Source organism: Orcinus orca, chromosome 1 (genome assembly GCF_937001465.1).
Source record: "Orcinus orca chromosome 1, mOrcOrc1.1, whole genome shotgun sequence".
Lineage (NCBI taxonomy): Eukaryota > Metazoa > Chordata > Mammalia > Artiodactyla > Delphinidae > Orcinus > Orcinus orca.
In genome coordinates, this window is record NC_064559.1 from 187,560,013 (window position 1) to 187,576,150 (window position 16,138).

Below are 16,138 nucleotides of genomic sequence, written 5' to 3' on the forward strand. Positions count from 1 at the left end.
CAGAAAACTGTAAGACACTGATGAAAGAAATTAAAGATGATACAAACAGATGGAGAGATATACCATGTCCTTGGATTGGAAGAAGCAACATTGTGAAAATGACTATACTACCCAAAGCAATCTACAGATTCAATGCAATCCCTATCAAATTACCAGTGGCATTTTGTACAGAACTAGAACAAAAAATCTTAAAATTTGTATGGAGACACAAAAGACCCCAAATAGCCAAAGCAGTCTTGAGGGAAAAAAACGGAGCTGGAGGAATCAGACTCCCTGACTTCAGACTATACTGCAAAGCTACAGTAATCAAGACAATATGGTACTGGTACAAGAACAGAAATATAGATCAATGGAACAGGATAGAAAGCCCAGAGATAAAGCCACGCACCTATGGTCAACTAATCTATGACAAAGGAGACAAGGATATACAATGGAGAAAAGACAGTCTCTGCAATAAGTGGTGCTGGGAAAACTGGACAGCTACATGTAAAAGAATGAAATTAGAACACTCCCTAACACCGTATACAAAAATAAACTCAAAATGGATTAGAGACCTAAATGTAAGACTGGACATTATAAAACTCTTAGAGGAAAACATAGGAAGAACACTCTTTGCCATAAATCACAGCAAGATCTTTTTTTTTTTTTTTTTTGGCTGTGTTGGGTCTTCGTTTCTGTGCGAGGGCTTTCTCTAGTTGCTGCGAGCAGGTGCCACTCTTCATCGCGATGCACGGGCCTCTCACTGTCGCGGCCTCTCTTGTTGCGGAGCACAGGCTCCAGACGCGCAGGCTCAGTAGTTGTGGCTCACGGGCCTAGTAGCTCCGCGGCATGTGGGATCTTCCCAGACTAGGGCTTGAACCCGTGTCCCCTGCATTAGCAGGCAGATTCTCAACCACTGCGCCACCAGGGAAGCCCAGCAAGATCTTTTTTGATCCACCTCCTAGAGTAATGGAATTAAAAACAAAAATAAATAAATGGGACCAATGAAACTTAAAAGCTTTTGCATAGCAAAGGAAACTACAAACGAAACGAAAAGACAACCCTCAGAATGGGAGAAAATATTTGCAAATGAATCAATGGACAAAGGATTAATCTCCAAAATATATAAACAGCTCATGCAGCTCAATATTAAAAAAAACAAACAACCCAATGAAAAAATGGGCAGAAGACCTAAATAGACATTTCTCCAAGGAAGACATACAGATGGTTAAGAAGCACGTGAAATGCTGCTCAACACCACTAATTATTAGAGAAATGCAAATCAAAACTACAATGAGGAATCACCTCACACCAGTTGGAATGGGTATCATCAGAAAATCTATAAACAACAAATGTTGGAGAGGGTGTGGAGAAAAGGGAACCCTCTTGCACTGTTGGTGGGAATGTAAACTGATACAGCCACTATGGAGAACAGTATGGAGGTTCCTTGAAAAACTCAAAATAGAATTACCATATGACCCAGCAATCCCACTACTGGGCATTTACCCAGAGAAAACCATAATTCATAAAGACACATGCACCCCAATGTTCATTGCAGCATTATTTACAATAGCGAGGTCATGGAAGCAACCTAAATGCCCATTTACAGATGAATGGATAAAGAAGTTGTGGTACATATATACAATGGAGTATTACTCAACCATAAAAAGGAATGAAATTGGGTCATTTGTAGAGGTGTGGATGGATCTAGAGACTGTCGTACAGAGTGAAGTAAGTCAGAAAGAGAAAACCAAATATCGTATATTAATGCATATATGTGGAACCTAGAAAAATGGTACAGATGAACCGGTTTGCAGGGTAGAAATAGAGATACCTGTAGAGAACAAATGTATGGACCACAAGGGGGGAAAGTGGGCGGGGGTGGTGGTGGGATGAACTGGAAGATTGGGATTGACATGTATACACTAATATGTATAAAATAGATAACTAATAAGAACCTGCTGTATAAAAAAATAAAATTTAAATGATTAAAAAAAAAAGAAAAAAAAGAACCTATCTCTTTCAATTTCTCAGACCTTTTTCTGTGTTTGCTTCCTTCCTAGGTAAGCTTTCTCCTCTTGGTAGCAATATGGCCACTAGCAGCTCTATACTGCAAATACCCCGCCTGTATTCTCATGACTTAGCTTCCTCTGAGGAAAGCAGATTTCTCCTTTCCAATCCTTTCAACTCTTATTGGCTTTGATTGAACCAATCACTGTGGCCAGGGGTTAGTTTCCTCTAATTGGCTAGCCCTGGGTCACATGACCATTCCTAGCGCTCAGGTGGGGCAGCCACATTGAGTGGGGGAAGGACAGTTTCCCAAAGGAAAAAGGGGGAGCTCTTAACAGAGATTCCAGAACCTACTCTTTTAAAACAGTGAATTGGATTTGCACCAATAACCTCCGACATATGTTAAAGAATCCTGGTGGAGGGACATCCTGGTGGTTAAGAATCTGCCTGCCAGTGCAGGGGACATGGGTTTGAGCCCTGGTCTGGGAAGATCCTACATGCCGCGGAGTAACTAAGCGCATAAGCCACAGCTACTGAGCCTGTGCTCTAGAGCCTGCGAACCACAACTACTGAGCCCGTGTGCCACTACTGAAGCCCGCGTGCCTACAGCCCGTGCTCTGTAACAAGAGAAGCCACCGCAGTGAGATGCCCGCACAGCACAACGAAAACTAGTCCCTGCTCGCTGCAACTAGGGAAAGCCTGCGTACAGGAACGAAGACCCAATACAGCCAAAATAAATAAATAAAATAAATTTATATATTAAAACAAGAATCCTGGTGGAGGATGAGGAGATGCCATTCATTTTTTTATTCAGTATATGTTTATTGAGGGTTCTATATGTGTGCAACAGAGTACTAGGCTCAGGGGATAAAATAGTGAATGAGATGGACAAGTCCTTGCTGTCATGGAGCTTAAATTCCAGTAGTGTACCAACAAATAAATGTTACTTGAGCACTTACTATGTACAAAACACTGTGTTCCAACTCTACATCCTTTCCCCTCTCTACCATATAAAGAGAGAGAAAATGTGGGCTTTCCCTCTAGCAGTCTACAATATGCCAAGGCAGATAAAATAGTGATAAATAATAAGAACAAATGGTAAGTGCCCAGAGTTATACAAACAAGAAAATGCTCTGAGACAGGGCTGTGCTGAGGAGGAATACTACTGCTACTAATGGCAATAATAATAATAATGGCTAACACTCATTCAGTGCTTACTGGGTACCAGGCACTGTGCTAAGAGCTTTCTGACCAATATCTCCTTTAACCCCAATAACAACCCTATGAAGAAAGTACCCCATTTTACAGAGGAATGAACCAGGGCTCAGAAAGGTGAAGTCAACTGCCCGAGAGCACACAGCCAGGTGTCAGAGTCAGCGCTTGAACCCAGGTCTCTTTGACTTCAGAGTCCATAACTTTAACTCTCACGTAGTTCTGGGCCTGGAAAGACGGGCAGGAGGTTTGGGGCCAGGACAGGTGGGCCTATAGTGTACCTGGGGTGGGGATGGGGGCGCAGAGGGCAAGGAGCCGGGAGGAACAGGCTTTGTTCTTCTGTCTACACAGAGGGCTTTCTCTACTTCTCCATACACATGGCAGAAAGTGGCCGTCCCCAGCTTTGGGTCCAGTTCCTAACCCTCACTCCCTGGTGCCAGTTACAAACTGGCAGCCCTGTAGGTCAAATATGGTGCACAAGATATTCTTAGCGTGTAGCATTAAAAAAAAGAATTAGAGCCCAATATTTGAAAATTGGGAAATTTCACATAAAAATATGGAAAATCAGAATATCTGACAAGCTTGGGCCTATATCCCCATGGCAACCATCTGCCAGAGCAGAGTAGCAGCTGCTGTCATGAGACAAGGGCCGAACTCTCCATTTGCCACCATCGCCTGCTCCCCATTGTCTCTCCTTGGGCTTTTCCGCTAATTGTCATTACTGATGTGACCCTGGGGGGCATTTGGACTACAGTCACTACGTCCCAATTTCAAAGTCCCAGAATACAGAGTTCAGCTCAGCTTGGGTCAGATGTACACCTCTGGTTCAAACACTGTGATGATCACAAGGCAGGCTTTGGTGAGGTCGACATGAGTCTAAGGGCACCTCTTCAGTGAGGTCTGTAGGCAACAGTGGGTCTCAGGAAAAGGGCTGCAGTTGGATAGACACTCCCAGACAAGTCTAGCACAAAGGGGGAAGAAATTAAGGCTGAGAGCCTACTTACAAGACATGTAATAATCTAGGCTTCAGGTCATGATGAAGGTCTGAACTGAACCAGAAACAGTGGGAATGGAGGAGAAAGGAGATTTATAAGATGCCAAGAGCATGGTGATTTGTGGGCAGGGCCAGGAGATGGCAAAGAAGACGTCTGAGCCTCTGGGTAACAGGGTAAAAGGTGGTGTCATTCATCAAGATGGGGAACCCAGGAGGAGGGGCAGGTTTGGGAGGAAGTAAAGAGTTGGGTTTGGGGCATGTTGAGCTGGCTGTGCCTGGGGGTCATGCAAATAGAGCTGCTTAGTGGCATTTGGGGGAAGATCTGTGCTGGAGATATGGTCTGGAAAGTGACCAGCGAAGAGGTGGAAGTTAAAGACCTGGGCACAGATTAAACCTGGGAAGGGGCAAGAAGATATGAAGGGGAGAGAGCTAAGAGCAGAACCACGAGGAGCAACGCTGAGCAGGGAGAGCAGCCAGCAACCAGTGCTGGTCACAGAGGGAGGAGGAGAACCAGGGGGCTGTGGCCTCACAGAAGGCCAGGAGGGAGAGTTTCAAGAAGGGAGTGGTCAGAGTGTTTAGAGAGGGCAAGAAGCAAAGGTCCAGAGACAGTATTTTGGATTTGGCAACTAAGAGGCCATTGATGAGTGTGATGGGAGTGGAGTGGACGGAAGGCAAGGCACAGGGGCTGAGAAATGATTGGGCAGGGAGGACGGGAGGCAGGGTGTCAACTCTGCCTAGGACCGGGGTGCAGCGGGAAGGAGAGAGTTTGTCCACGGGCAAAGAGTTTGTGTCAGACAAGATTCCATGGGAAGGCCTGGCTACAGGCTAGAGACCCAGGTGTAGCTGATGTCTTATTCTGGGTACAGGAGGGCCTGGGAAGGACTCAGGTGCCGGGTGCTGTCGTGTTTGTGGAGCCTGAATGAAAGCTCACCCTAGGAGCCAGGAGAGAGAAATTGCCCTGAGAGTAGGCCCGGGCTTTGTGGCTGGGTTTTGCTGGGTTTTCCCCTCTGCATCTAGTTTCCTTGATCCACTGATTATCTCAGGCTGGCTTTGCTGAATGACTCAGGAGCTGAAGCAAGCTCTGCTTACTTGGTTTCACAGTTCTGGGGGAGGGGCAGTCGGATGCTTTCCTGATAACTGGGAAACAGTCATTAGATACTGAAAGAAGGACAATTAGGCCTCGGCTTCAGGAAAATAAGAGAGAGACGGGGGGAGGGAGGGAGAGAGGGAGAGGGAGAGGGAAAAGAAGAAAGGAAAAAAATAAATAAAGAAGACTCTCTAAGCAGGAAAGAATTTTAGTGCCTGGATCTGGAAGCAAACAGCTGATGCTGGGATCCTTTGCCTCTCTGCCTCCTGCTGTATCTTAATAAAAATAACAATATGTAACAGTTACTGAGTGCTTTCACCCTAGCCAGGCACTGTTCTAAGGGCCTACAGGCTTTATCTCTGAAGTCTACTACTTTGACTATCCGGTTTGACATGAGGAAGTTGAGAGTTAGAGAGGTGAAGTCACTTGCCTGGGGCATCCAGCCAGTAACGGGAAGTTCTGAGAAGTGATTGCCAGAAGCCTGTGTTCTTTGCCCTGTGCAGCTCTGCACTTCTGAGGATGTCTCTAGGTGACACAGCAAGGCTGTGGGATTGGCAAGGGGCCTCCCAAATGAAGATCCTCAGCAAATACCTGGAAAACAAGCTTCTCTCCAGCTTGGATTTCTACTGAGAAGGAAGGGACAGGATCCTCTCAGCTTGTTCTGAGGCTCCTTGTCACCTGAGACCCTCTTCCAGGGCTCCCTCCCCCGAGCTTCTAAGCTCAGGGATAAAGGGCCTATTCATCAGGCCTCCCAGAGCTGGTCTGGAAGTGGTCTGGCAGCAGCCAGTGGTTAGTCCCCCCTCCTCGAGCCTGTCCTCCCTGCCCCTCCCTCTGGACTTGACACCTGGTATCTCTTTCTCGTGTCCATGAGCCCAGGGCGCGTGAGGCCCAGGCGGGCATGGTATCTCTTTCTCCCTAAACTGTCCCCAAAGCAGGCACAATTTTGTGTGCTGCCCGCCCCCACTGTCAGTGCACTCTTCCAAGGGTTCCTGTGGAATCCAGGCTCCAGTAAACACCCAAAGAGGAGGAAGTGGGCCAAGCAATGAGCCTGCGATTGCATCAGGGCTGACGCACTCCCTGCCTTTTCCCCCACCTCAGTCTCCAGAGGAGCTCCTTGGGGCCAGGCCCAGCCCAGGAGAGAGGCTCAGGCCAAGGTGAAGAAGGGGATGCTGGGGAGGGATGCAGATTAAATTGCACTCTCCTTGGCTTGAGAAAGAAACAGCCAACAGATTTGAAAGCTGGAGATGATGCAAAGGTGAGTCATTGGAGGAGAGGGTCCGAAGAGGCTGGGAAAGTAACATTTACAGAGTGCCTACCAGGTGCCATGTGACAATAATAACAATACCATCCGACTTAGGGACACATCAGGCACTAGATCAGGAGATTCTGTAATAAGAAGTAACTAGCACTATATTGTGTGCTGGTGCTATGTGGTTCACCTGTGTTTCCCATCTAATTCTAGCAACACTTATGAGTTGCATGATTATGATGATTCTTTTACAGGTGAGGAAAGTGAGACTCAGAGGGGTTAAAGTCCAGATTTATCTCTCAGTTGATCATTGAAGAGTCAGGGTTTGGATCCAAGTCTATCTGTTCTTTGATTCATCATTCTATATTAATGAATGTAATTTTTCTCAACAGGAGTAGGGTAGTTATTATTAGCTTTGGTTTATAGATGGGGAAACTGAGGTTCAGGAAAGTGAGTTGACATGCCTGAGGTCATAGTGCAAATCTCAACTCTTGTCACCCTTAATTTGAGGCTCTCATGCTGAATTCTTTGGGCCCAAGAGGAAGGAACTCTTGCTAGAGTGCTGCTAAGACTCCTCTTCAATGCAGTGTGAGTCACATATTGTTTCTCCCCTCCCTGCAAGGTCACCTCTCTGGGCAGTGATAGAATCGACACCTGCCTCTGTGAAGTCACTTGTCACACTGGCTTGTGGCTGCTGACCCAGCTTTCCCTCTGGACTGCCAGCTCTCTGACGGCCAACCCTGGCTATTCAGTCATCTCTCTGTACTGCTAGTGCCTGGCCCAGAGGAGGGCTTGTTGGAATGAATAAATGGATTGAGTTGAGGAGCTGGGATTTGAACCTAGGCCTTTTGGGCTCCCTCACCCTGCTGCAGGCCCCTCTCACCAGTGAGGCCTAGTTACACAAGCTGCAAAGCAAATAGCCAAGGCAGGAGGTCAGCTGATTTGAATCCTTTCCCTCTCCTCCCCTTTCCTTTTCTAGAAGCCAAGGAGAAACATGAAAACTCAAATATGCCCTGAACCAGTCTCAACCCCCAAGTCAAGGAATGTAAAGGTGAGGAGTTGCCATGGTAACAGCAGAGCCAGGTGTGCTGGCGAATGCTCAGTTTCTGCAGGGAAGTACTGCCTGGTGCCTGTCTGAGGGTTTACTGCTTCTGGCTACAGGGGAGCTGCATTTCATTTGTTCCTCTTGATGTAACCTTACAGGAGACTTTTGCTTTTCATTGCTTCCATTTTCTTCTAAGTGAAAGGGGAGGAAAAAAAATCCCTTCCCCACCTGCTCAGAGAAACACTAGAAAAACACCAGCAGTCCCATCAGAGGCTCTGCTGCTGCTGGTCATGAAACCCCATCATCACTTAAATTGCTCTATTTTAAAGGTTTGTGAAAACTGCACCAAATTGATTTTTCCCATATCACTTCTCTCTGTTATTTCTGTGGTTTCTCTTCTTCAGTGCTGCATTTTCTGGGAGCAAGAGAGCAAGTCTATATGGAAACTTGAGGTACTCTGATGTGGTTTGGGAACCAAAAAATAAGTGTTTAAGAGAGTACCAAATTTTTTTCTTTCTTTTACTTACTCACATACTTATGTTTTTTTTTTTTTTACCCTGGGTCTGTTGAAAAAGATTTGGCTCACAGAGTGAAAACTTAATTTAGCTTCAGGTCATGATCACTGTTGAGCAGAGAATCTTATAATCACAAGGATGGAAAGAGCCTTAGAAGTCACCTGGCTCAGAGGTCCCAGAAGTTTAAAAAGTAAGGAGGAAAATCCAGACATGGTTGCTAGCTTTTAGTTTGGCCAAACAAAAACATTAAAGAAAAACAACTATCATTTACTACAACCACTGCTTCATGAAAGGAAGGACATTTTAATACCAAAAAAGATAGGAAGGGTGTACTTTCAGAATGAAAACCTGTCCCTTAAACTGAATAGATTTAGCATAGGAAATTTACCTTTTTATCCTTAATTTTCTGCTATCCCCATCCACTAGCACCAGTCTGAGTGTGGACATTTGAGAAACCACTGATTTAGTTTACTGTTCCTACCAGTAGTTCTTGGAGATGGTGTCTTGGCCTCTGCTCAGATACCTCTGACGGCTGGGGCGCTCATTACCTTCCCTCTTTGGATAATTCAAGCTGTCACTTCTTTTTGATCTCCCCTCTCTTGCCTGCCCTTCTTCAGGTTGGTTATTGTCCCTCATGTATGCTCCCTTATCTCCCCTACAGTTACCACTTTTGCAGCATTTATCTCACAGTGTTGTAATCACTGGTTGATACATCCATCAACAACTAGACTGTCACCTTCCTGAGGGCAGGGTCTACATCTGTTTACTGCTGGACCCTCCGGCCCATCACCCGGCAGAAGCTCATCAATAATTGTTAACTGAAGGAATGAACTTCTACCCACAAGACTAATGATATCATGAAATAATAGTAATAATAATCATGAAAATAACACATTATTTAATGTGTACTATAGCCTGAGCACTTTGTGTGATTTTGATCAGGGTCAGGCTTTTATGTCAGGGCATTTGGAATAAGATGAAAATGATAATCTATGAGGCATGTAGGAACAGTTTCTCTGGGAATTTATCCTACAGAATTCCTCTAAAAGGGCGAAAAAATGTATGTGCAGAAATGTCGATTGTAGTACTGCTTGTATTAGCAAAAAAAGGAAACAATCCAAGTATCTATCATTAGGGAATCTGTTAAATAAATTATAGATCAGCCATACTATGTATGCAGCCTTTAAAAGAATGAGGTAGATCTAAATGTATTGACATGGAAAACCGTCCAAGACATATTGTTAAGAGAAACAATCCCAACTCTATTATAAACACGCACACATGTGTATGCATATATGAATACACAGAAAAAATATGAATGTACAGAGAAAAATTGGGAGGAACAATATAATACAAATTGTTAATAGTGGTTCTTTCTTTGGGTATGATTATGGGGGACTTTTACTTTATTAAGCATTCATCTCTGTAATTAAAAATTTTTTTTATAGGAAGCATGTCTTAGTTTTTAACAGCGTTATTATTATTATTATTTTTGGCCACACCACGTGGCCTGTGGGATCTTAGTTCCCTGACTACGGATCGAACCCGGGCCCCGGCAGTGAAAGCACTGACTCCTAAACGCTGGACCGCCAGGGAATTCCCTTAACAGTCTTATTAAAGTATAATTTATATACTATAAAATGCACATATAATTTTTAAGGCTGGGGCTGAGGGTTAGAACACAACTAGAAGGAAAAGCTGCTGACATTGAGGCTAACCTAATCTTTTGTCCTTTTGCCTGCCCTTCTGTTCCCTTCCCCACAATGGGTCCTCCCACCCTCCTCAGGCCCTCAATATCTCTGAGTGGCCTGGGAAACTCCTTTTCTTTATCTGGGCCTATGAAAGGAGAGGCTACACTACATGACTTCTGAAGTTCTTTCACACATTAATTCCGGTGAATTTGTAGTCCTTCTGCTCTCTCCTACTGAAATTCATTTTTAGAGAGGAGTTGATAAATCTCATTCTCATTACATGAAAATGGCTGGAAAGGCCCAGCTTTTCACTCTTGTGATGTTTGCATTTTAACAAATGAAGAACTGTCATTTTGGCTTTAAGCCAAGAAAGAAACCTTCAATTGTGCAGTTTATGTGTACACAAGTTGAGGATAGGGTAGGGGATATGTTGAGGGTAGCAGGGCAGGGAGCCACTGTGCGGGGGGAAAAGTCAGGATTCTGGCCATAGCACCTGACAGAATTAAGACAACTGTGCACCATCAGCGAAGGAATCCTCTCAATTTCACAATGTGACCTTGATTGCCCCATTTAACCTGGTGCTTTGAAGTCTCAGTGTGTAGAAACATTATCACGGTCAGAGAGCATATATTAAACATTTATACACAAGCAGATAATCTATGTCACTCCAAAAGAAGTTGCCATAATGAAAAGAGCTTACACGGTTAAACCAACACCTGTAAGGTAGGTAGATCGTAACCACATTCTCATTCGGGAAGCAGACTGCATAGAGGTTGAGGGTGTGAGGCTCAGGACAAATACTCTCTGGGTTCAAATCCTGCCTCTATCACATACTAGCTGGGTGACCTTGGTCAAGTGGCTTCTCTGTTATTCACCTCAGTTTCCCCGTATGTAAAATGGGTATAATAATTTCCGCCTCCTAGGATTGTTGTGAAATTAAACTCGTTAATAGCTATAAAGGGCTTACAACAACAGTGCCTAGCACATAGTAAGTGCTCAATAAGTGTTAGCTCTGAGCATCATTACCTCCTAATCACTTTGTTCATTGTGTAGGGAAGTTCGCTGCTTCACTTCCAACAGCGCTTGTTTCACTTATTAATAAATTCTTTGGTATTTTCCAACTGTCAAACGGGGAAACTAAGTCTCGAGGTGTCAGGGAAAGCTGTGAACTGAAAGGAGTAGTCAGGGCAGCGCCAGAGGTTAAAGTACTGGCCTGGAGTCCGCTGCTGTTTCTCAGCACCGCCTTGAGCTGATCCCCGCCCTCTGGGGGCCTCAGTTGCCCCATCTTTAGTAAGATAAAATAAGGAGTTGCACCATGTTTCTAAACTTTCGCTCGCTCGCTCGCTCGCTCGCTCTTTGTCAGTTCCTTAAGTTGTTTTCCTTTTGCATCTCTGGCTGAAATCCAGTAACACCTGACAGCGGTGGAGAGGGGTATCCTAATAGCTGATTGGCCGAGGGAAGGATCCAGAAGGAGGCCGCGGCCTTCCAGTGCACCCAGGCCCAGGCTTGATTCAGCAGCAGTTTTCCAGCTCCTACCGGCACCAGAGGAGGGAACTCCTGACCCGCGGACCCACCCGCGAAGCAAGCCTTGACGTCTCCCGGAATTTACAGCTCCTCTCCCTCCCCGCTGGGCTTCCCCAGGCAGCACGCACCCAGGCTCTTCTTTTGGAGGCTGCCGCCTAGGGCAAACTGCAGGGGTCTGCACAACTCCCCGGGGCTTCCCGCAGAAGCTGATTGACAAGCACGGGGGCGGGGGTGGGGGGTGGGGGGTGGAAGGTTCCTGCAGCCCTTAATGACCGGCGCCCTGCCCCCTCGGCCTCCGCCCCTGTAAAGAGGGCTGTAAAATTCCGGAAGAGAGATTAGAGGCAGGGGATGGGTGGGGCGGTGAATCAGTACATTCCTTCCTCCCCCTGCCTCCCCCTCCCCGGTTATCACTTTGGGGGGGTTGAGTCCTCTCTTGGCCTTCTCCTGACCGGTCCACTGCCAGGGTCCAGACAAGCTAAGCAGTGCTGGGCGGGAACCTCCCAGGGTCAGCTGAACTTTCTGGAGCCCAGATCGCTCATTTTGCAGCTCATGACCCCGTTTGGTTTCGGGTTGGGGAATTTTGGTCGTTGCTGCCAACTGGGTCCTTTGCATATAGAGTAGTTCACAGGCCTGCCTGTGCATTTGTCAGTAGCTCCCATTTATTGGGCAAGCCCTGGCTCTGTCTTTTCTTCCTAAAACTTTGCAGCGTAGGCATACCTTATCTCGCGTTAGCTAGGAAATCGGAAAGCTCAGAGAGGTTAGGTAACTTGCCCAAGGTCAAACAGTGGCAGAGCCAGGAATAATCCCAGCTCTATCAGTTCCATAGATTTCCCATCACACCCTGCAGCTTCCTTTACTTTAGGACTTTGAAAGGCAACACTTATTAGGGGGTACGGAAGTAACATGTATGGACTACCTCCTACCGTGCTGCGTAGTTTAAATATATTGTCTTTTATGATTTATTTTTTTCACAACAACCCCCTGAGATAGATGTGATCATCACCGCCATATTACACACTAGGCAACTTTAATAAATTTATTTATTTGGCTGCGTTGGGTCTTTGTTGATGCGCGCGGGCTTTTCTCTAGTTGCGGCAAGTGTCGTTAAGGTACAGGGTCTTCTTATTTGCAGTGGCTTCTCTTGTTGTGGAGCATGGGCTGTAGGCACGTGGGCTTCAGTAGTTGTGGCATGTGGTCTCAGTAGTTGTGGCTCGTGGGCTCTAGAGCGCAGGCTCAGTAGTTGTGGCGCACTGGCTTAGTGGCTCCGCGGCATGTGGGATCTTCCCGGCCCAGGGCTCGAACCCGTGTCCCCTGCATTGGCAGGCAGACTCTTAACCACTGTGCCACCAGGGAAGTCCCACCAGGCAACTTTAGAAGTTGGGAATTTGAGGGGCAGAGCTGGGGTTCCTGTAGAGTCATAGTACAAAACCACAGTTAATGTCCGTGTAGTGCTTGACAGTTTACAAAATACGTTCAAGATCTTCATTTCAGGAACTTCCCTGGTGGCACAGTGGTTAAGAATCCGCCTGCCAATGCAGGGGACACAGGTTCGAGCCCTGGTCCGGGAAGATCCCACATGCCACGGAGAAACTAAGCTGGTGCACCACAACTACTGAGCCTGTGCTCTAGAGCCTGCAAGCCACAACTACTGAGCCTGAGTGCTGCAACTACTGAAGCCCGTGTGCCTAGAGCCCATGCTCCACAAGAGAAGCCACTACAATGAGAATCCACAGCAAGAGAAGCCACCGCAATGAGAAGCCCGCGCACTGCAACGAAAAGTAGCCCGCGCTCTCTGCAACTAGAGAAAGCCCACGCACAGCAACGAAGACCCAACGCAGCCAAAAATAAATAAGATTTAATAAATAAATAAATAAATAAATCCTTTTTTTTTTTTATTTAAAAATCTTCATTTCAGAGCTACCCCATTTCACAGATGAGGATAGAGGTTCAGTCCTGAAGTTAAGCCGTCTGTCCAAGGTCACAAAGCTAACAGTGATAACAAGAGCCTGCAGTTTTGAAATAAACTCTGTAGAGCCAGTAGTAGCAAAGCTCATTCCATTTACTCATTCCACAGTGCCAAGTACTGTTCTAATAATTGTAATAATAGCTAACATTTATTGAACACTTACTATGTGTCCTGTATGGTGCTACCTGAGTTATGTACACTAACTCCTGTAATGCTCAAAACTATGTCATGAGGTAAGTACTGTTTCCTTTTCCATCTTACGGATAGAAAAATTAAGACTAGATGAAATAACTTCCCGAAGTTACACAACAATATAATGGCAATGCAAGGATGCCTGATGAAACAGTCTAGGGTCCCAGGGTAGCAACAAGGCACCTTGGTTGTGTCCCCACTTCTGTCTAAAACCATTTTCCTGAGGGTCTCGGTTTCTTTGCCACACCACCGTATCTTCTTTCTCTAACCCCTGTGTGTGGCAGGCCCACACAGCTCCCGCTCTCAAGGAGCTAATGCTCCATAAAACCAGTCAAGAAGGCCGCCAGCTTTGCCTCACAGGGGCGCTGGAAGGATTAATAAGCTAATGGCACTTGGAATGCTTCAGCAAAGGCGCTGGATAAACTCAGGGCACTTATGTGTAAAACTCACTGCCAAGGGTGGTTCACGCTGTAATAAGGTGCCTGCAGCCCAGTTCCTGATCTGTTTGAGGTGTGCAGTCTTCCTTGGGAAACCATTTGGATGAGGTCATTCACGTCAGGGGTTAGAGCATTTCCCTGCTGTCCTGGGAGTGCGGGGAGTTAGTGGTGCCATGGTCTCAGGGCTTTTGCTCCCAGAGGGGGGCGTTTCCAATATCTCAGAAGGGATTCCAGCTTACTATGATGTACACCAGTTATTGATTGGAGTCAGAGACTAACCTCATGCTTATGTGGGCTTCAGAGGCAGACACCTGGGCTGAATCCTGCTTCTGTCACTTCGTCTCTCTGAGCCTCCAGTCCCTTTTATTTTAATGTTTTTGGCCGCACCATGCAGCTTGCAGGATCTTAGTTCCTGACCAGGGATTGAACCCAGGCCCTTGGCAGTGAAGGCACAGAGTCCTAACCACTGGACTGCCAGGGAGTTCCCTCCAACCCTCTTAAAATGAGGATGGTAACAACTTCCTCACAGGGTTATTTTGAAGCATAAACTTGATAATATATTTAAAAACATCTGCCCAGGGCTTAGAATAGATGCTTAATAAATGGTACCTGTTATGATAGCTATTTTTGTTATCCTTATGTTGTGTGTGTGTGTGTGTGTGTGTGTGTGTGTGTGTGCGTGTGTTTTCAGCCATGCCGCAGGGCATGTGGGATCTTAGTTCCCCAACCAGGGATCGAACCCGTGGCCCCTGCAGTGAAAGCACGGACTCCTAACCACTGGACTGCCAGTGAAGTCCCATGTTGTTATTATACTATTTACTGACATTTTAGGGCTGGGCTAAATCCATTTCTCAACAATCTACTACACTGCCCCAAGTAAGATAGTCTAAATAGGGGAGAACGTGAAATAGACATTTATAATACATGTGATACATGCTATGATAGGGGATTGCATAAGGTGTTTTGAAACTTTAGCAGACGAATCAACAACCAGGAGACTCAACCAAAGTTTTGCAGAGCAGGTAGTTCTCTGTCTCAAGCCTGTGCTTCGAGGAAGTGGAAAACGCTGCCTGCTGGAGGCAGGTAGAACGTAAGAGCAGCAGCTGAGCCTGTGCTCCTCACCCAAAGGGCCTTGATTCTGATCTGCAGCCCCTCTTGCTTCAAGGCCTCTCAGCTCCTACACAGCTCTGCCACCCAGCCTTGCCCTGGAATAACTACCCCCTCCCGGGCCACCTACTAGAGGTGAACATCCTGGGTTCTGTGCTGTGGCGTGATGTGGCTGAGTCATAAGACCTTTCTTTTCACCGCTAAGCTCTAATGGAGGCCTTCTGGTCAGGAGCAAAGCTCCAGGTCTACCTTGTGCGGAAGGCTTAATGATGACTACTGACCATTGCTTCTCCCCACAGGGCCAAGCGAACATGTGTGTGGTGGTGCTGGGGGGCAGGTGAAAGGCAGCCCAAGGGGCAGGAGTCCCTTCTAGATAGGTGCCAAGTCTGAGCAGGTGAGGCTTCCCAGAGTGGCGAGGGAGGACAGAGCCCCTGCCCCCCTCCTCCAACTCTCATGGGTAAGCCTCCCTCCTTCCTCTCAAGCCAGCCCCTAGTGTCTTTCCTGCTGCCATCTGGCAGTGGCCCAGACCAATCTCCCAACTCACCTGTGACCACATTTTCCAAACCAAAACTCAGAACGCATGGTCTGACAAAGAAAGAATTTCTGGCCACCTTCTAAATACAAGAGAGAACACTGAGATCTCTTGGATAATCCCTGTCGTTAAATTCAGGGTCTCCTTTTTATCAGGAATTTTTCATACGTAATGAAAACAGCCCCATGAGGTAGCGGATAACTATTTCCATTTAATAGTTGAAAATACGCAGAGAGAGGAAATAACTTGCCCAAGATACTACATCCCGGAAGTTTGAATTTTGATCTGCTGCTCGCTGTTCCTAGGTCTGGGTGTGTGTGTGTGTGTGGCGCGCGGTCGGGGAGTAAGGGTAGGGAGACACAGAAATATCCTTCGCTATTGCAGACGCACACGCCATTTATCTGGGGCCTCGGGAAAGGGCAGCCAAGAACTGAGCTGCCCGGGTTCTCACTTCTGGGCTGGAAATCCCCGAGCAAAGGGCTCGGTCGCCGCCTTGTCCCATCAGGATCTGGCCTCAGGCCTCACGGCCCGGCCGCGGGAAAAGGCCCTTCGACCTTGACGGTCACCCCACGGCCTCGGGCTCTGGCCCAGTCCAGGT